Source organism: Coffea arabica, chromosome 5c (genome assembly GCF_036785885.1).
Source record: "Coffea arabica cultivar ET-39 chromosome 5c, Coffea Arabica ET-39 HiFi, whole genome shotgun sequence".
Classification (NCBI taxonomy): domain Eukaryota; kingdom Viridiplantae; phylum Streptophyta; class Magnoliopsida; order Gentianales; family Rubiaceae; genus Coffea; species Coffea arabica.
The window spans coordinates 2,058,919-2,081,476 of NC_092319.1; the positions used below are offsets into that span (position 1 = coordinate 2,058,919).

General features: G+C 35.5%; 1 pseudogene; it reads right to left on the reverse strand.

The window, feature by feature from the left end:
• Positions 1-5,620: 5,620 nt before the first annotated feature.
• LOC113688804 (beta-xylosidase/alpha-L-arabinofuranosidase 2-like) overlaps positions 5,621-22,558 on the reverse strand; it is a 42,965-nt pseudogene continuing 26,027 nt past the window's right edge.

Consider the following 22,558-nt stretch of genomic DNA (forward strand, 5'->3'; position numbering starts at 1 on the left):
AATCTCTATAAATTAATAGTGTTGGAACATACAAATTCTATTAATTTAAAGAGATATTAATTAATCAATAAATTAATAAATTATTAATTTATCTTGTATGCTTACAATTCAAAGCAATAAACATTTAATCAACGAAAGTTTTTTTTTTTTATAAAAATATGAATTATTCTATTAATAAAAGGAGGCTGAAAGTCTAAGAAATATGAATCAACTCATATCTACTTAATTTGCATGTATAATTTAATTCTATTAATATCTTCAACATACATGCGTAACTATTATACGGAAGGGAGCACTCAAAGAATTAATAAATTTTCATAATTTCTTATTACAATATCAGAATTCAAGTTCAGAACTTTTAGATACAATAAAAAAAAAAAGGTATGAGATTCAAGTATATTTAAATTTTAAGAAAAAATAAACAACAATAGACTCTCTTGGTTTGATCTACATAAAGGGTGGTCAGAATCCTTAAGATCATGCTTCATGGATCATAATAGATAAACTCATAGGACGAGAAGAACGCACAAAAATCGACCCGATTGGAGCTGTTAAGCTCCAACAATGGCAGGCTATTACTTTCCTCTCGGCATATGTTAGCAATTTGGTTTTAGATTGATCAGCTTCGTTGATTGATGATAACTGTTACAGTAAAAAATAAAATAAAATTACAGCATGGACTGCTTTGGTTTTTTTTTTTTCTTAAATTTTAAAGAGCTAACATATTTTTTGAAGTTTTTATAGTAGGAAGATGTGGGATACTCAAGTCCGAAAGACAGGAAAAATTAGCGTTTGAATTATAACCTTCTTGATAGAGTAGAAATAACTCCCACATCCACTGCCATAAAAATCACAGCAAACTTCTAAAGTTGGGCATGTTTCCCCAAAGCTAAAAATGTTAAACTACTTTAAAAAAGGATAAATTCCAAACCAAGTTATGTCTTCAACTTCAGACAACAGACTTGTTTTAGTGGCTTACTTTATGATTATAGCCTATTCCCCATTCGCTAGTATATAACAGGATTGTTGATTTGTTTCTAACAAAATTAAATTACCATAGAAATACACGCAATCATAATTATTACATCCCTTGCATTTAGTTACTTTTTTAAAGAAACTAATGAGAATCCCTTAACGAGTTGACCACTTATTAGCCGAATCGATATTCAAATCATCATATGAAATTGCACATCCACATATACTATCTTTTTATATTTAGATACTTTCTCTATTTAATTTCAATCCCCACAAATTAATATCTAAAATTTCCCTCAAAAAGTGGTGATTCATACCCATTAGATAAACCCTACTAGTACTTAAAGGGGTCCTAGAATCAATTAAGCTTTTGCAAACTTCGCTGCTTCTGAAAGTTGAGCAAGTGATTAATCAACTTTCTTTGTTATTTATTGTTATTTTAGTCTGTGTATTGTGTTTTCTACCCAATCAGTAGCTGTTAGACTATAAGGAGAAAAGAAAATAATTAAAATACGATGTTTATGAAAGACATATAACATATAACGGATGGTTGGGGAGGGAATGGTACGGTACAGGAAGTGAAATAGATGATACATCCTGAGAAAAAGTTGAACAAAGCAAAATAGATATGGCCTAATAAGCTGATTTCATGTATTTACTTTCAAATTCTTCCAAACAAGTTGGTTTTGACCCACCAAAACAAAAAAAAACCAAAAACACTATTATTATTATTATTATTGTTGTTGTTGTTTTTGTTGTTATTGTTTTCCTTTTTCTATTGTACAGTTTCTAATCATTACAATTGATAGATAGAAATCAAAGGGATGGCTGACTCAAGCCCAGTAGCCATAACGCCAGAAGAAGATGCTATAAAGCTTCCGTGGAAACGCGCAGCCTGGATATTGGTGTACGTAGTAGCAGCTGGCCTCGTCGTCATAGGCATTTGTGAATTAGTTTCCGGAAGAACTAACTAAATTCTTCTACTTGTTGATGTGACGAGATGTTCAATTATGTGTTTGTTTAATGCGTATCTAGTGGTCATTCATTAAGAATGTTCTCTCTCTCTCTCTCTCTCTCTCTCTCATAGGAGTTGAATTAACTCAAAAAAAAAAAAAGTGTGAATCAAGATTGGAATAAATGTGAATAAGTAATGCCGACCAGGTACTCGTTAAAAAAAATAAAAAATCCTTCAATTAGTATGTGCTTCTATATCTATCTTTTGTTACTTTTCCCTTTCTGATTTTGCTTTTAAGCTGGTCAGGCTTCTTGCTATTTTCATTGCTTTATTTCTTTGTTCATTTTTCCCTGATTTTTTTTGGGTAGGTTTTTCTTTTATTTCTGAATTTTTTGTATACGTCTATGGATATTGATGTTATATTTTCTTTTTATTTTACTTAGTGATTCACGATTACTAATTTATACACAATTCGAAAGCACAAATTGATTTACAGTTTCTTTTCTTTTTTCGCAAAAACTTTGGTTCTCCAATATAGAACTTTTCTGACTCATATCTTTGGCCCCATGAGTAGGGGAGGATAAAAAAGAAAAAGGTAATTCCGGCCTTGAATGATACTGAACCATTGGCATCTGTTCTTTGTTTTCTACTCGGATGTTGCGAATCTATCAAAACCCGCATAGATATGCATATTTTAGATGAGAAAATAGTTTTTTCTTTTTTAAGAAAAGCAAATTTTATTAACAGATTGCTGAAAATCATCTAGCACAATTCAATTTATATCACTCCTCTAATAGCAAGTTAAACGTGTACTAAAAATTGCAAATCTGTACTCTGATAAATTATCAATAAATTTAAAAAATTGAAGAAATTTTATAATTATCTTCTAATAGATAAATTACTGCAACTCTTATCTATGCATGTTGCAATCATTAGATCTGGCAATCAATGGTTTTAAAATTCAATAATCAAGACAAGATCTGTCGAAATAGATTCAAAATTCAAACAAAAATTGAGATATGGAATAAATTTAGATCTAACAACAAAGTACGGCAAAAAAAATACATAATCTCCATAGGAATCCCTAGGAGAATGTAAAATTCTCTATAGATTTCCCTAGGAAAAACAAAAAACTCTCACTAAGAAAAATTATGAGAGACTTTATTATAAAAACTAAACAAAATGAAATTTATGGGAGGGGAGACCACATCATGGTCTCCATTTCTATGGAAAGGCCTTTGAAAAGAAGAGAAGTAGGAAGAAGTTGGAGAAGAAAAGACATTTAAAGGAGAAGTTGGAGATGAGTAGAGTTTTGGTTGAGAAGATTTTTAGTTTCATTTTAGTGGTCATTTGATAAAGATAGAAAAAAATTCCCAAGAAAAATAGAAAACTCTCACTAAGAAAATTTAGAAAAAAATTTATTAGAAAAATAAAACAAAATGAAATTCATAAGAGTGAGACGATGTTATGGTTTCCGTCCCTAAGGAAATGTCTAGAAAAAGAGAAGTAGAGAAAAGTTAGAGAAGAGAAGAGATTTAAAGGAGAAGTTGGAGGAGAGTAGAGTTTTAGTTGATAAGATTTTAAGTTTCATTTTAGTGCTAGTTTGGTCAAGATTTAAAAAAATTAAACGTTCTTTAAAAATATAAAAGAGAAGATTCATCATCAAAACCTCAAACAAGGACAAACATTGCTGATCAGACTAATAAAATACCTGTATACTACTTACAAGTTTTTTCATTTTGGCTTTCGTGAATCCAGTTATGGAAAATGCAAGAAAAATTATTAATTCCAGTGCAAGTAGAATTTGGGAAATGATTCACTTATAACCATAGCTAGTAAAATTCGTGACGGGTATAATATAAGATATTTTACTTATGCATATTATATAATATTTTAATTCTCGTGCAATTAGGGCTTGAAAAAGGCACCATGCTGTACGATAATGATACATCGACAAGCTATGCTCCCTCCGACAAGAATGCCATTGTTGCCTTCCAGATCTAAAATGGGAGGGCTGTAAGAGAGCAGTGCTTGGATAACATTCCTAAACACCTATGCCAAAAGTTGTGGTAGCCAATGCTGTACAGGCTTTGTGCGAGACAACTACATACAAAAATATATTCATTGTCGATCTAAATGCAACTAAAGGGCAATTGGATCCGTCCAAGTAATTAATGGAAGGCTAGAGTAGGGACTAAGAACTGCATAACCCAATTTGCATCACATCTTGCCAACTGATAGCAAAAACTGTCCGGGGTGGTTGTTTCTTCTGTTTGCTCTGCTGATGATGCATTTATCTCTCAAATTTTTCTAGTGTTACAAGTCCATTACTGTTGCCAGTTCTGCAAATATCCTAATTGTTAGATAGATTGCTTGCTTGGCTAAACTTTGATAAAGTTGTTAACGTGACAAATGTTTATTAATGAGTTCAAATCTGAAACAACTTCGAGAAGAATAATTGTGGACAGAAAAAGATTACAAAATACACATGCATTACATATGTAGCCGGCGAACCATAGAACCATCTTGCTTCATCAAATTTCAGCAAATGATTGATAGAACCAAATTTTACTTCCGTGAATCAAGATTTGCTCCATTTATTAGGGTGCGACTTGTTTATCATTTCACTATTTGGATCCATTGTATCAGCATTTAAATTCCACTAAATCTAACTTTTTCCTTGGGCCAAATTTATTTCACATCAAATCTGGCAGTTCAAGGCATTCATAGAATGGAGTTGCAGCGGTTCTTCTGATTAGAAGACATTTTGGGGTTTCATGGTGCAATCTTCTTATTTTTTAGATCTGTTTTCTAATTTTTCAGATCTAGTATATATTTATTTAATTATAGGTTCGTTATTTCTGTTAATTGTTATTTGTTTGATGTATCTTCTGCACCAGTACAGATATATGAGAATAAATTATGAAGTTTCTTTTATGTAGAAAAAAAATCCACTAATAAATGGAAACTCATAAACAAAAGAAAGGAGATTTTTTCAGCCGGGAAGCAATTGAGCCTATGCTGCTCAATCAATTGGGATAACAGCAAAACCACATATATGAGATCAAATGGACTGCAATACAGACTGACTCCAAGAAAATGCATTAAGTAGTTTGGGTTAATGTTTTGGAGGAAAACTCTTTTTCAGTTATCCTACCAATTTGAGGGATATGACTTGTGTGAATTAAGAATTAAACACCCAAATCCAACCAAATTTATCAATTCAAATGTAACCAAGAATTTCCATCTTTCGAAAGTGAAAGAAAAAAGATGTATGTCTTACACTTGTCTCATATTATTCAAGGCTTTAATTTTGTTATAATAGATGCAGCGGAATAGAAGAACAAACAAGAACAGACAAGAACAACTTGGGGGAAATCAGATTTTATTAGGGTTGTAATCGGAATGGTTTACAGACTAAAATAAGATGTATATATATACAACCAAATGGACTGGACCCAAAAATTGACCCAAAACAAGACCCGAAATAAAACAGACACGGTAACTAATATATACCGTTGCCCCCCGGACCCCCGACTCGTTGATCGAGCAGCGAGACCTCCGAACAGCTCAGCGAAGGTCGAAAATCTAATTCAAGGCATCTCAACAAATTTCAATCTTGCAGCAATTTCCACTTTCTTTCTTTAAAGAAAAAAAGAAGAAGAAAATAATCACCATGTGGAGTTTTGTTTATATCCTCACGGTCAGTCGATGCTTCAAATCCTCTACGTGTAGCATATACTTTCCTGTAGCAATCTTCCTCTTCCCTAGCTTATCAACCATGCTCAAATGCTTGCAAACGTCCACATTGAATTCCACTAGGCCTTCTGTTTGTGGAGTCAAATGGAGCTTTTGGAAGCCCAACAAATGCTTTTGAGGTGCATTGTGCACTGAGGGAGGAGAGGAAACCAATAACACCGCATGGCCCCCATTCATCTTCCCCACATTTCTTACTCTTAGATGGATATTGAAGCCTAGGTTCTTGCGGCTCTGCTAATCTTCATCAATATACTTGCATGTTGATGATGAACGACAAACATGTCCCTCTTGCAGGGGAACTGAGACTACCCTCGGTGCTTGAAATAGGCTGTGCGTAAATGTGGAGTAGCCCAATCCATCTCCAAATGAATAAACAGTTTCTCCCTTGTGAAATCGATATGTTCTTCCAGGGTAGCCTGTGGGAGGGTCTGGTTCAACGTATGATTGGGGATGCCATGTCATTGGTAGCCTTTCACCTAGCAGTAGGACTATATTAGTTCAATTCAGTTGCTAAATAAGGAGTTGCACATTAGGTTGTTGGCTTTCATTGATCAAATACTAAACGAGAAATTCACTTTTCAGCTGTAGACTTTTTTATAAGGTGTATGAACTAGTGCAAATTTGGTCGAATTGTTAGAAAACTTACTAGGATTATGTAGGCCAAATATGACATCTGCTATTGCAGCTCCACCCGCTTCCCCGGGGAAACCAGCCCAGAGAATGCTGGTAATTTTGGGGCGGTATTTTGCAAATTGTACTTCCAACCTCCACCTGACATTATAACCAGGATCACAGGTCCCTCGGAGGTATTTACAACCTCTGAAATTAGCAACGACTGTTGTCCTGGAAGAGTGATGTCTACTCTGTCTCGGCTCTCTGCCTCGATTGATAGATCAGAGTCTGTTAGGACCGGGCCAGGAAATAGACAAACTCAAGTTAGCACAAAGTAGGCGGTATAACCGACCATATAATAGATAGGCGGTAGATACCGGCCATATAATAATTAGGCGGTAAAACCGACCATATAAAGACGGATAACAAAGCAAATAAAAGACACAGAAGATTTACGTGGTTCGGTCAAATTGACCTACGTCCACGGGCGAGAGAGGAGCAATATTTCAACTATGAAGAAGAAATACAAAAGCCGTAGGAAAGTGGTTCCTAGGCCAATAGGCACTTACAAAAGAGTTTAGAAAATATTCCTAAACTCAAAACAAGAGAGCCTAAAATATTTGACTAAATGGGCTAGATGACTCAAGAAGCTAATAGCCCATATAACTCTCTTGAGTGGTGCGTTTGAAACCTTCATATGAGCCCCCTATTTATAGTTGTATTTGGGAGGCTTTCCTTCTGCTTCAGGCGATGTGGGATGAGGAAATTCTGCCACAGTCAAGGATTGCGGCTGAAGAATTGCGGCTCAACAAATCTCCACCTTGGCATAATTTTGAGTCCCACCATCGTCAATAGTAAAATCGCTCCACCTTCTCCACATAAGACCCAATGGGTCTAAATCACAAACAACGAACACCAACCAAGTCCAAGCACTGCTTGAACTTGTAAACTGGAAGAGGTTTCGTAAACATATCGGCTGGATTGTCCTTAGTATTGATTTTCTGAATAAGAACTTTTCCCTCAGCAATGATATCTCGAATGAAGTGATACTTCACATCAATGTGTTTCGTCCTCTCTTGATACATCTGATCTTTAGTCAAGGGTATGACACTTTGACTATCACAGTGAATATCAGTAACACCTTGATATAGACTTAACTCGCTAAATAAACTCTTCAACCACAAGGCTTCTTTGATTGCCTCGGTCATAGCCATATATTCTGCTTCTGTAGTAGACAAAGCTACGACAGGTTGTAGAGTAGCTTTCCAACTAACAGCGCAACCGCCAATGCAAAATATATAGCCTGAAAGAGATCTTCTCCTGTCAAGATCTCCAGCGTAGTCTGAGTCTACAAAACCAACCAAAGTATTATTATTTCTTCCAAACTCCAAACATGCATTTGAAGTACCTCGCAAGTATCTGAGAATCCATTTCACAGCCTGCCAATGTGCTTTACCAGGGCAAGACATATATCTACTAACAACACTGACTGCTTGTGAAATATCCGGACGAGTACAAACCATTGCATACATAATACTGCCGACTGCACTGGAATAAGGAACCCGTGCCATATATTCTTCCTCTTCATCTGATTGTGGTGATTGAGCAGCAGATAGTCGAAAATGGCTAGCAAGAGGAGTAGATACTGGTTTAGCATCTTTCATGCCAAGACATATATCTACTAACAACACTGACTGCTTGTGAAATATCCGGACGAGTACAAACCATTGCATACATAATACTGCCGACTGCACTGGAATAAGGAACCCGTGCCATATATTCTTCCTCTTCATCTGATTGTGGTGATTGAGCAGCAGATAGTCGAAAATGGCTAGCAAGAGGAGTAGATACTGGTTTAGCATCTTTCATGCCAAAACGCTCCAAGACTTTCTCAAGGTAATTTTTCTGGGTCAAAAATAACTTCCCTACTCCTCGATCTCGATTGCTATCCATGCCAAGAATTTTCTTAGCTGCTCCTAAATCTTTCATTTCAAATTCACTATTTAACTGCAGTTTCAAAGTGTGAATTTCTGACAAATTCTTGGCAGCAATGAGCATGTCATCAACATAAAGCAGCAAATAAATGAAAGAACCATCATTTATCTTCCGGAAGTAAACACAACTATCATACATGCTCCTCAAATAACCATGACCCAACATAAAGGAATCAAACCTCTTATACCACTGTCTTGGAGACTGTTTCAATCCATATAAGGATTTCTTTAATAAGCAAACATGGTCTTCCTTACCTTCAATTTCAAAACCCTGGGGTTGTCTCATATAAATTTGTTCTTCAAGTTCGCCATGTAAGAAAGCTGTCTTAACGTCGAGCTGTTCTAACTCCAAATTATACATGGCAACTAAAACAAGCAAAACACGAATAGAGCTATGTTTAACAACAGGTGAGAATATATCATTAAAATCAACACCTTGTACCTGACTATAGCCCTTTGCAACCAATCGTGCTTTATATCTTGCATTTTCAACCCCTGGAATACCTTCCTTTTTCTTGAAGACCCACTTGCAACCAACAATTTTCTTAGCTGACGGCGGCTTTACAAGAACCCAAGTTTCATTCTGATGAAGAGATTCAATTTCTTCATTTATCGCAATCAACCACTTTGCAGAATCATCACAAGAAACTGCTTCTGAATAGGTGGAAGGCTCACCAGCTGCATCAGTTTCTTCTGCAACAGACAAAGCATATGCAACTAAATTTGCATATCTTTGTGGTGGTCGAATGTCTCTCCTTTGTCTATCTCTGGCTATGGAATACTCCTGTTCTTCTGAACTATCTTCAATAGTAGATTCAAGTGCATCTACTGGCACTTGCTGAATAGAAGATTTGGATTGAGAAGGACCAGAACTGCCAATATCAAGCTCCACCTGCTTCTGTGTACTATCAGTAGTACAAGGACTAGAAGACTCATTCTTGGAAGATAACATAGACAATTCATCAAAAGTAACATCTCTACTGATTACAAATTTTGGGGATTTGGGATCAGGACACCATAATCTGTATCCTTTCACCCCAGAAGCATATCCAAGAAAAATGCACTTTTTAACCCTAGGCTCCAATTTTCCATCATTCACGTGCATGTATGCTGGACACCCAAAAATTTTTAAATTGGAGTAATCAGCAGGAGTACTTGACCAAACTTCCTCAGGAGTTTTGAAATCAAGAGATGCAGAAGGAGAACGGTTGACAATATAACAGGCCATATTGATCGCCTCTGCCCAAAAGTCGTTTGTCAACCCTGCATTGGAGATCATACATCTTGCTCTCTCCAAAAGCGTTCTGTTCATACGTTCGGCCACACCATTTTGTTGAGGCGTCATCCTGACGGTGTGATGCCGAACAATTCCTTCATTTTTGCAAAATTCACCTCCACAAAATTCCATACCATTATCTGTTCTCAACCGCTTAACATGTTTTCCTGTTTGTTTCTCAATCAAAACTTTCCATTGCTTGAAAGTTAGGAAAACATCATTTTTATGCTTAAGAAAATAGACCCAAACTTTCCTTGAATAATCATCAATGAAAGTCAACATGTACCTGGCACCACCTTTAGAAGGAGCACAAGAAGGACCCCATAGATCTGAATGAATGTAATCAAGAGTACCTTTTGTCTTGTGAATTGCTGGTGAACTGAAACTGACTCTTTTCTGCTTCCCAAAAATACAATGTTCACAGAATTCCAATGGACCGGTACTTTGTCCACAAAGAAGTCCTCTTTTGTTCAGTATGCCCAAGTCTTTTTCGCTCATGCGCCCCAAACGCATATGCCATAATTTGGTGATGTCTGTATCTGACAAAAATGATGTTGAAACAGCAGCAGCACCTGTCACAGTAGATCCCTGCAAAATATACAAAGTACCAGATCTGTGTGCCTTCATGACAACAAGAGCTCCTCGAGTGATTTTAAGAACTCCGTCTCCACCTGAATACCTGCACCCGATAGACTCAAGAGTGCCCAAAGAGATGAGATTTTTCTTCAAATCTGGAACATGTCTAACATTTGTGAGCGTCCTCACAATACCATCGTACATTTTAATTCGGATTGTACCTTTGCCAACAACTTTACAAACGGCGTTGTTGCCCATTAAGACAACTCCACCTTTAGTTGATTCATATGTTGAAAACCAGTCCCTATTGGGACACATATGATATGAACAACCCGAATCTAAAATCCACTCATTGTTAGACATAAAATTATTTTCCGTTGCACAGAAAATGGTTCCATCATTCTCATCAGCTGCTATACTAGCTTCAGCGGATTCAGTATTTCTCTCAACAAATTTCCCCTTTTGCTTTTCTTTATTTTTCAATTTAAAGCAATCAGAGATAACATGGCCCTTCTTTTTACAATAATTGCACACCACATTTTTATGTCTGGACTTGGATCTACTTCTATTTTCTATGTTTCTCTTTTCAGATCTACCCCGAACAAACAAGTCATCGGCTTGACTCCCACTAGTTTCCCCAATAATATCCCTATCTATCTGCTCTTTAGATTTTAATGCAGATTTAATTTTCCGATACAAAATTGTTTCCTTTCCATATATCATAGTATCACGGAAATGCTTAAAGGATTGCGGAAGGGAACACAAAAGTAATAGGGCCTGATCTTCATCATCAATTTTCGAATCTATACTCTCCAAATCCATAATAATGGAATCAAATTTATCAAGATGGGAGAGTATAGATGTACCTTCAGACATCCGAAGCATATACAAACTCTGCTTCAAATATAGCCGATTCTCAACTGTCTTCTTCATATACAAGGTTTTTAATTTATCCCACATAGCCTTGGCCGAAGTCTCCGTTGCTACCTCACGCAATACCTCATCGGAGAGATTTAGGATAATACTGGATCTTGCCTTCTTATCCATCTCAGCAAAATTTGCATCTGTCACATCTTCTGGCTTTTTCTCAATTCCTTGAATTGCCAAGTCAACTCCGTCTTGAACAAGAATGGCCTCCATCTTGAGCTGCCACATGCCGAAGTTGACATTCCTGTCGAATTTCTCGACAACCGTCTTTGTTATCGTCATTCTTGACACAAAATCTGTAACTTGAAGTTTGTCTCAAAAAACTGGTCAAATCTGCAAGTCTCGTAAGTAGGCCCCACAGGGTGAGCGGGCCCCACGAAGTAAGCGGGCCCCACAAGGTGAGTGGTCCCCACGGAATGAACGGGCCCCACAGGTGAGCGGACCCCACGGATAAACGGACCCCACAAGATGAGTGGGCCCCACAGGATGGACGGGCCCCACCAGATAAACCTGTCTTGCAAAATATAACAACCAGCTCTGATACCAGTTTGTTAGGACCAGGCCAGGAAATAGACAAACTCAAGTTAGCACAAAGTAGGCGGTATAACCGACCATATAATAGATAGGCGGTAGATACCAGCCATATAATAATTAGGCGGTAAAACCGACCATATAAAGACGGATAACAAAGCAAATAAAAGACACAGAAGATTTACGTGTGATAAGTGACTAATTTACGTAATAATTGTATGATATTTTATATTATTTTTAGTCACTTTGGGTATATTATTGGAAGAAAATGATTCATTTTGGCTATAATTGGTATAAAATGCTTTTGTTCAATTAAATGAGATTTTTATCACTTTTTACTTGGATTTTGTGTATTTTGACAGTTTTGACACATTTTCGTATTTCGGCTATAACTTGAGCTACAATGATCGGATTGGGATGATTCTTGAACCCATTTGAAGATAAGAGATAGATCTACAACTTTGGTGAAGACATCCGAATCCAGTTTGAAGGTTTTCCAGGTCAAAAAAGCCGAAGTACAGAGTCAATTGCTATTGGTCGAAACTGGAACAAGGCATGGAGCAGGCAAGGGTATTTCAGTCATATCTCAGCCTACACAGATCCAAATGAGGTGATTCTTGATGCATTGGAAAGATAAATCAAAAGGCTACAACTTTCGTGTTTTAGGCATGAGCTGGTTCAGCCTCTAACATCAACAAAAGATCGGTTGAAGTTGGGCCAAAAACAGAGCAAGTGATCCACACTCGGATCCACTATTCATCCGAACCCTCGGCTGTTTCTGGGTTAGTGGATCCGAGCTCGGATCTATACGGATCCGAGGCACTGTAGAAGCTCGGATCACTGGTCAAAAAAGGCTGCTTTATACGCGTAAAACTCAATTTCACCTCCACCAACTCACATGTGATGCTAGACATGTGAGAAACATTCCCAGCTGTAAAAGGGAGTTGAAAACATCATTTCTTGACCAACCTTTCATCATTAAATAGCCAAATTCATTGCAAAATGAAGAAAAGGGGATGATAGAGTAAGAGATAGAGAGACATACGGGAGAAGCTTGGAGTCTGCAGAAATGTAGCTCTTTCATCTTCCTAGTGTTAGTTTAGCTTAGTATAGAGTAGGATAGTTCATCCATTCTTGTTATTAGCTAGATGAAGAAGAAGATGGAGGATGAAGAAGGCAAGGAAGAAAGCTCATGTGACAAGGGTTGTATTCCTTCCAACTCTTTATCTTTTGTACTTGATTCCAAGTTTAGTTAATATACAAGTTCTGGATTTTGTGCGTAATATGTGTTTTTAAAGTTTATACCTTGGGTTTGGTTGAACTTTCTATGATTGTTAGTGTTTATTATTTGGTTATTTGTTTGCTAAGATTTGAGCAAGTTATTTAGCACTTGGGCTCTTTAAATCATGATTAATCTGGTACCATTAATTGTGATTATCTAAGGTGTTGTTTCTGTAATGAAAATTGAGATTTAACACTAGTTCAAGAAGTGCTAAACATAGGGAGTACACTCACGGAAGTAGAGGTGCACTTATGTGATTTTTAGTGATTCATTTCATGTAATTTCATTGAAGAAATGAACTTGTAGCTAATTTCATAACCATGAAAATAGGTATGGATTAGTTATGAGTATAGTTGATTCACTACGAAAGTAGGTTTCACATGTTTAAGGAAATTACACCATAACTAACCTAGATGTAGTATTCAATGATTCAAATATAGCACTTGCATGAGTAGTTAGGGATACCACAACCTAAGGAGCTTTTATTTGTTATTTTGTATAATTTGAGTAGGTAAAATTCGTTATAATTCATTGATAGTCTAAATAATAGAGAAGCTTTAGTAAGACCGGTAATTGTTCACTCTTCCCTGTGGGATCGACCCGATATATACCCTAAACTACTAGTTGATCTGTATACTTGCAGTGAACGGGTGTAATTCGGTATTTTTTAACTTGCATGTATGTAAAATACCCGTCAACTTTTTGGCGCCGTTGCCGGGGAAGATTTGGCAATATCGGTGTGAAGAGCAACTTTATTAGTTTAGACATAATATTAGTTATAATGTGAATGTTATTTTCTGTTATTTTTGTATTTTATGTGTATGTGTTTCATTACCTATTTTTCTTACTAATTTTGCTTTTGAGGTTGTTTAAAAGCAATTTTAGGTAATGAGAAGGGTAGGTCAATTTGGAGGACAATGCTTGAGAAGTGGAAGATTGGCAATGGATGGTTACCAAGTGCAAAGCTCCTTCAACAGAGGTAACCAAGAATTTACTGAATGTATGTCTTTTGAAGATGGTTTAAGGTGCTTAAAGGCTAAATTTGATGTTATGATGTTACAAGTTCAAATGGACACAATTATGCATAAAATTGAGCAAGGGAGGAATGCTAATGCTTTTAATTCTTATCATGTGATTTGTGACTTGTGTGGAGGTTATCATGCTACTAATACATGTATGCAAGCGCAAAATGTGGATTATTATGATGAATTAGAGCATTACAATCCTTGTTTTGATCAATATAGTGCTAATTGGAGCAATTCTCCTGCTTATGGTTGGGATAATCAATTTACTTATAGTAATTCTTCATATTTTAACGATTACCAACCTGAATGTGTCCAAAATGAATCAAAACCATCTTGGGAGTTGGCAATTGAAATGGTAGCTAATGATTCTAAGCCATCTTGGAAGTTAGCTTTAGAAAAATTAGCTAATGCAACTTCTGACCGTTTTGATAGGATTGAGGAAAGAATAGATGAATTAGCTTCTCACTTTGGTAGAATACATGACCAATTATATGCATTGTGTGAAGTTATTTCCTCTAATGATATGCAAAATGACCCTATTATGAATGGTGGGAATGTTGTATGTGACAATGAATTAAATTTTGATCAAAATGATGAATCTAACTTGTGTTTCAATGAGGAAATGTCCATTTCACAGGATAGTACCCTTGGAGCTAACATTGAACCGCAAGAGGTGAGTTTTAATGACTCATTTTTTACCCCTCTTGAGGAGTGCATTGAAAGTATAGGTTCTAAAGGTGTTCCTGCCCAAGATACTCTCATGACATTTCCTTTGGTAAGTTCTCAAGTGGTGTATATTCAAGGTAATATCTATGAAACACTTGGAATATGTAAGTCACTTCCATCTCTCAGATCATTAGATCATGTGGCCTTTTCTATTAAGTCACCTTACAATGATCCACCAAGGCCTAAAATGGTGGATTATTCGTTAACTAAGCCTCCTTGAAAAATGAGGTGATATAGTCAAGCTATTGACTTTAAAGAAGCGCTTATTGGGAGGCAACCCAATGCTTGTTTAAGTTGGTGTTATTTTGGAGTGATTTTATGTTTAAAGTATAAGTTTGAGTAATTTTGTTGTTTTTCATTTGTAGGTTTTGGAAAAGTGACCAAATGAGGTGAAAAGGCGAAGTTTGATCAAAAATCTCAATACCTCAAATTCAGTAATTATGATTTTTGATGCATTCAAGAGGTTTAGAATGCATGTTTAGATCATTTTACATGTGCGTGAATGGTTTATTTTGACATAGAAATGATCTAGGATGTATTTTGAAGAATTGAGGTCAAACTGAAAATTGCAAAAATTCTGCAATAAGTGCAGATTCAATGGATCCAAGGCCTCGGATCCATATGGATCCAAGGCCTCGGATCCACTTCTGCAATCAGAAAAACTTCGAGCTTCTTGATCCGAGCTCGGATCCATATGGATCCGAGGCCTCGGATCCACTTCTGCAATCAGAAAAAATTCGAACTTCTTGATCCGAGCTCACTTATCATGATCCGACCTCGGATCCTTTCAAAAACGACCTCGGATCCTTTTAAAAACGAAGGCTTGGATCACTTTTCAACTCCACTTTTCTTCATGTTGGCTTGTTTTTAGTAAGTTTTAGTTGTTCGATTAATGTTTTTGTGTGTTTTGTAGGTGGCAATGGCAAGAGTTCATGCAAATGATCTCAATTGCAAAGGTGTTTATATTAAGGCAAAAAGGGAGTTTTCATGTTCAATTGCTGCATTTCATGCATTTAAAGTGTTTCATGTTTAAGTTATATTCATGCATGATCATGTTAAATTTGAATTTTATTCAAAGAACATGAAGTAGGTTGAATGTGGAAGGTTGGCCAAGCAAATTTGGAGGAAAAACTGCCGAAAACAGCTTTTTCTGCAGCAAATCCGGCCATAAATTCGGGCAAATGTTGGCCGGATTGAAGGCCGGATAGTCAGGGGAGAAAAGAAAATTTTTTCGAGCATTCTGGACAGAATCAACCCAACTCACACACTAACACCTCAAACACACACCACTCACTAAAACACCATTTTTCACCATTTAATCTTCAAATAACCTTCACCAAATCACTTTCTCCCATCCTCTAGAATGAATTTCATAGTTCATATTTTTTCAAAAACAACTCTAAAGTGATTTCAAGTTTACCATTAGGTAGGGTTTTACCTTCTTGAAATCACTCAATTGAGGTCAAATTGGAGTAAGTTTCTTGGGGGTTTTCACATCATATTCATCTCTAAACATCACCAAACCACCTTGAGGTAACAATTCTTCACCTAACTTTGTTATTTGAATTTTGCCATGATTGAATATTTTCTATTTTTAGGCAATTTTTAATATGTGAAGTTAGATGCATTTATTTGAGCTTATTGATGCTATTGGTGATTGTTAGTGATAACTATATTTTGTGATTTGCATTTATTGTACTTATTTGGTGAATTCTTGCTAGTTTTATGCTTAATTTGGCTTGATGACGAAGTTGCATATTAAGTAGCCAAATGTAGCATTTTAATTAGCTTAGTGGGAGTTTTTTTATATTTATGTGAGTAATTTAGATTATCTAATGAATGAAAAGGTGCTTGATTGAATGATTTCGTGAATTCTTAGGTAATTCTAAAAGAAGAGGTGAATTGAAGATGGCCTTAATTGATGAAATTCATAAATGCACTTATAATCTTTGTGGTTCAATGGTTTTTAGTATTTCATGAATTCTCAAGAAGGTCATTTATATTTTGGCTTGGTGTGTTTGCCTCCATTTTGAGATTACTTTTGTACTTGAGGGGATTTGATCATTGATGACAAAATGTATAATTGGAACTTATTTTGTTCATGATTGTGGATTTTTTGTGTGAAATTAGCTTCCCTTTGCTTTGGATACTAATGCATATATTTGATTAGCAAAGATTAGCTCATTTCATGTTTTTATCCCTTGAACATTGTATGGTTCCACATGCTTGATCATTTTTCCTTTTTCCTTAAATTGCATGATTTTGTTGATTGCAACCTTTTATTTTTAAGAAATTTATTTGTTTTTATTTTGTCTTTTTCAGGGTGCAATAAGTGAACTCTCTATTCTTTCTCAAATACGGTTGGAAATTCATCACTTGGACATGGATTCGGATTGCGCAAGTTCAATTGAGTAGTATTTTCTTTTACTCCTTATTTATTTTCCTTTTCTCACATTGAGGACAATGTGAAGTTTAAGTGTGGGGGAGGAAAGTATTGAACTTGCATTTACTTGCTAGGTGATGATATTTTGTGGATTTAAATGCTTAGAAATGTTGGAATTGTGTTTGAAATGCTTGGCATGTGGATAATTTGCTAGAAAATAGGTTTGTTGGCAGGGAGTTTTCTTCCATTTATAAGGAGAAACTCTGTAAAAATTTTTCTAAAATCTTTTCCAATATTTCACTATAGCCCAAAATTTCTTCAAATTTTTGCATTTTCATTCAAAAAGGGCCAATTTGTTCCAACCTTAAGTGTTTAATTCTTCCAATTGTTGAAATGTTATATGTATTTTGGAAGGGTTAGTCCTCATTTAACTTGGAAATGTTTATTACGCAATTAGAATTTTTACATTTTAGAAAGTATATTTGGTAAAATGAGGAAAATTATGCCTATAATTTTACATGTTTAATGAGATTTCTTCTCTTTACTTAATTTTGCAAGTAAGTGATTGATATAGTCGATAAAGGTTATATTCCTCCTTTGATTATTCTTATATATTTTCTAAGAGGGAATATCTATTTATTGTCCTTTATTTCTGAAAAAGAAAAAAAAAGTAGAAAAAAAAAAGAAAAAAAAAAGAGAAAAGAAAAGAAAGTAAATAAAAATTGTTCTACTCCAATGATTCTCGTACCGAGTAACCGGGGGTTGGCATCTACAAATGTCGACATTCGCGTAAAAAGGTACTTGAATTAAGAGTATGCATTAGCAACTTGAATAAGTGAAATGTTGAGTAACCGGGGATCTTCACCTAAAAGTGTCGATTTTCGCGTAAAAAGGCATTTTCACTATTTAAGTAAAAATTAGTATGAATAAATCCCTCTTAGTTATAGAATGTTGAGAAAAAGATGATTATAGGAGGAGGAAAGCTATAAATTGACTATGTGATTTGCTTATTTGTAAAATTAAGTTAGGGTAAGAGATTACGTTTAACTTGTTGAATTTAGGGTATAATTATCTTTCCTTTACTTGATATTATGAGTATTTAGTGTAAATTGAATAATTGTATAATGATTATTTTCCAAGTCTTGAGGAATTAAATTGGACAAAGTGCATATATTGTTTCACCTCTTGAATCATTGCATTTGATTATGTGTGAATTGCTTGAGGACAAGCAATGATTTAAGTGTGGGGGAGTTTGATAAGTGACTAATTTACGTAATAATTGTATGATATTTTATATTATTTTTAGTCACTTTGGGTATATTATTGGAAGAAAATGATTCATTTTGGCTATAATTGGTATAAAATGCTTTTGTTCAATTAAATGAGATTTTTATCACTTTTTACTTGGATTTTGTGTATTTTGACAGTTTTGACACATTTTCGTATTTCGGCTATAACTTGAGCTACAATGATCGGATTGGGATGATTCTTGAACCCATTTGAAGATAAGAGATAGATCTACAACTTTGGTGAAGACATCCGAATCCAGTTTGAAGGTTTTCCAGGTCAAAAAAGCCGAAGTACAGAGTCAATTGCTATTGGTCGAAACTGGAACAAGGCATGGAGCAGGCAAGGGTATTTCAGTCATATCTCAGCCTACACAGATCCAAATGAGGTGATTCTTGATGCATTGGAAAGATAAATCAAAAGGCTACAACTTTCGTGTTTTAGGCATGAGCTGGTTCAGCCTCTAACATCAACAAAAGATCGGTTGAAGTTGGGCCAAAAACAGAGCAAGTGATCCACACTCGGATCCACTATTCATCCGAACCCTCGGCTGTTTCTGGGTTAGTGGATCCGAGCTCGGATCTATACGGATCCGAGGCACTGTAGAAGCTCGGATCACTGGTCAAAAAAGGCTGCTTTATACGCGTAAAACTCAATTTCACCTCCGCCAACTCACATGTGATGCTAGACATGTGAGAAACATTCCCAGCTGTAAAAGGGAGTTGAAAACATCATTTCTTGACCAACCTTTCATCATTAAATAGCCAAATTCATTGCAAAATGAAGAAAAGGGGATGATAGAGTAAGAGATAGAGAGACATACGGGAGAAGCTTGGAGTCTGCAGAAATGTAGCTCTTTCATCTTCCTAGTGTTAGTTTAGCTTAGTATAGAGTAGGATAGTTCATCCATTCTTGTTATTAGCTAGATGAAGAAGAAGATGGAGGATGAAGAAGGCAAGGAAGAAAGCTCATGTGACAAGGGTTGTATTCCTTCCAACTCTTTATCTTTTGTACTTGATTCCAAGTTTAGTTAATATACAAGTTCTGGATTTTGTGCGTAATATGTGTTTTTAAAGTTTATACCTTGGGTTTGGTTGAACTTTCTATGATTGTTAGTGTTTATTATTTGGTTATTTGTTTGCTAAGATTTGAGCAAGTTATTTAGCACTTGGGCTCTTTAAATCATGATTAATCTGGTACCATTAATTGTGATTATCTAAGGTGTTGTTTCTGTAATGAAAATTGATATTTAACACTAGTTCAAGAAGTGCTAAACATAGGGAGTACACTCACGGAAGTAGAGGTGCACTTATGTGATTTTTAGTGATTCATTTCATGTAATTTCATTGAAGAAATGAACTTGTAGCTAATTTCATAACCATGAAAATAGGTATGGATTAGTTATGAGTATAGTTGATTCACTACGAAAGTAGGTTTCACATGTTTAAGGAAATTACACCATAACTAACCTAGATGTAGTATTCAATGATTCAAATATAGCACTTGCATGAGTAGTTAGGGATACCACAACCTAAGGAGCTTTTATTTGTTATTTTGTATAATTTGAGTAGGTAAAATTCGTTATAATTCATTGATAGTCTAAATAATAGAGAAGCTTTAGTAAGACCGGTAATTGTTCACTCTTCCCTGTGGGATCGACCCGATATATACCCTAAACTACTAGTTGATCTGTATACTTGCAGTGAACGGGTGTAATTCGGTATTTTTTAACTTGCATGTATGTAAAATACCCGTCAACTTTTTGGCGCCGTTGCCGGGGAAGATTTGGCAATATCGGTGTGAAGAGCAACTTTATTAGTTTAGACATAATATTAGTTATAATGTGAATGTTATTTTCTGTTATTTTTGTATTTTATGTGTATGTGTTTCATTACCTATTTTTCTTACTAATTTTGCTTTTGAGGTTGTTTAAAAGCAATTTTAGGTAATGAGAAGGGTAGGTCAATTTGGAGGACAATGCTTGAGAAGTGGAAGATTGGCAATGGATGGTTACCAAGTGCAAAGCTCCTTCAACAGAGGTAACCAAGAATTTACTGAATGTATGTCTTTTGAAGATGGTTTAAGGTGCTTAAAGGCTAAATTTGATGTTATGATGTTACAAGTTCAAATGGACACAATTATGCATAAAATTGAGCAAGGGAGGAATGCTAATGCTTTTAATTCTTATCATGTGATTTGTGACTTGTGTGGAGGTTATCATGCTACTAATACATGTATGCAAGCGCAAAATGTGGATTATTATGATGAATTAGAGCATTACAATCCTTGTTTTGATCAATATAGTGCTAATTGGAGCAATTCTCCTGCTTATGGTTGGGATAATCAATTTACTTATAGTAATTCTTCATATTTTAACGATTACCAACCTGAATGTGTCCAAAATGAATCAAAACCATCTTGGGAGTTGGCAATTGAAATGGTAGCTAATGATTCTAAGCCATCTTGGAAGTTAGCTTTAGAAAAATTAGCTAATGCAACTTCTGACCGTTTTGATAGGATTGAGGAAAGAATAGATGAATTAGCTTCTCACTTTGGTAGAATACATGACCAATTATATGCATTGTGTGAAGTTATTTCCTCTAATGATATGCAAAATGACCCTATTATGAATGGTGGGAATGTTGTATGTGACAATGAATTAAATTTTGATCAAAATGATGAATCTAACTTGTGTTTCAATGAGGAAATGTCCATTTCACAGGATAGTACCCTTGGAGCTAACATTGAACCGCAAGAGGTGAGTTTTAATGACTCATTTTTTACCCCTCTTGAGGAGTGCATTGAAAGTATAGGTTCTAAAGGTGTTCCTGCCCAAGATACTCTCATGACATTTCCTTTGGTAAGTTCTCAAGTGGTGTATATTCAAGGTAATATCTATGAAACACTTGGAATATGTAAGTCACTTCCATCTCTCAGATCATTAGATCATGTGGCCTTTTCTATTAAGTCACCTTACAATGATCCACCAAGGCCTAAAATGGTGGATTATTCGTTAACTAAGCCTCCTTGAAAAATGAGGTGATATAGTCAAGCTATTGACTTTAAAGAAGCGCTTATTGGGAGGCAACCCAATGCTTGTTTAAGTTGGTGTTATTTTGGAGTGATTTTATGTTTAAAGTATAAGTTTGAGTAATTTTGTTGTTTTTCATTTGTAGGTTTTGGAAAAGTGACCAAATGAGGTGAAAAGGCGAAGTTTGATCAAAAATCTCAATACCTCAAATTCAGTAATTATGATTTTTGATGCATTCAAGAGGTTTAGAATGCATGTTTAGATCATTTTACATGTGCGTGAATGGTTTATTTTGACATAGAAATGATCTAGGATGTATTTTGAAGAATTGAGGTCAAACTGAAAATTGCAAAAATTCTGCAATAAGTGCAGATTCAATGGATCCAAGGCCTCGGATCCATATGGATCCAAGGCCTCGGATCCACTTCTGCAATCAGAAAAACTTCGAGCTTCTTGATCCGAGCTCGGATCCATATGGATCCGAGGCCTCGGATCCACTTCTGCAATCAGAAAAAATTCGAACTTCTTGATCCGAGCTCACTTATCATGATCCGACCTCGGATCCTTTCAAAAACGACCTCGGATCCTTTTAAAAACGAAGGCTTGGATCACTTTTCAACTCCACTTTTCTTCATGTTGGCTTGTTTTTAGTAAGTTTTAGTTGTTCGATTAATGTTTTTGTGTGTTTTGTAGGTGGCAATGGCAAGAGTTCATGCAAATGATCTCAATTGCAAAGGTGTTTATATTAAGGCAAAAAGGGAGTTTTCATGTTCAATTGCTGCATTTCATGCATTTAAAGTGTTTCATGTTTAAGTTATATTCATGCATGATCATGTTAAATTTGAATTTTATTCAAAGAACATGAAGTAGGTTGAATGTGGAAGGTTGGCCAAGCAAATTTGGAGGAAAAACTGCCGAAAACAGCTTTTTCTGCAGCAAATCCGGCCATAAATTCGGGCAAATGTTGGCCGGATTGAAGGCCGGATAGTCAGGGGAGAAAAGAAAATTTTTTCGAGCATTCTGGACAGAATCAACCCAACTCACACACTAACACCTCAAACACACACCACTCACTAAAACACCATTTTTCACCATTTAATCTTCAAATAACCTTCACCAAATCACTTTCTCCCATCCTCTAGAATGAATTTCATAGTTCATATTTTTTCAAAAACAACTCTAAAGTGATTTCAAGTTTACCATTAGGTAGGGTTTTACC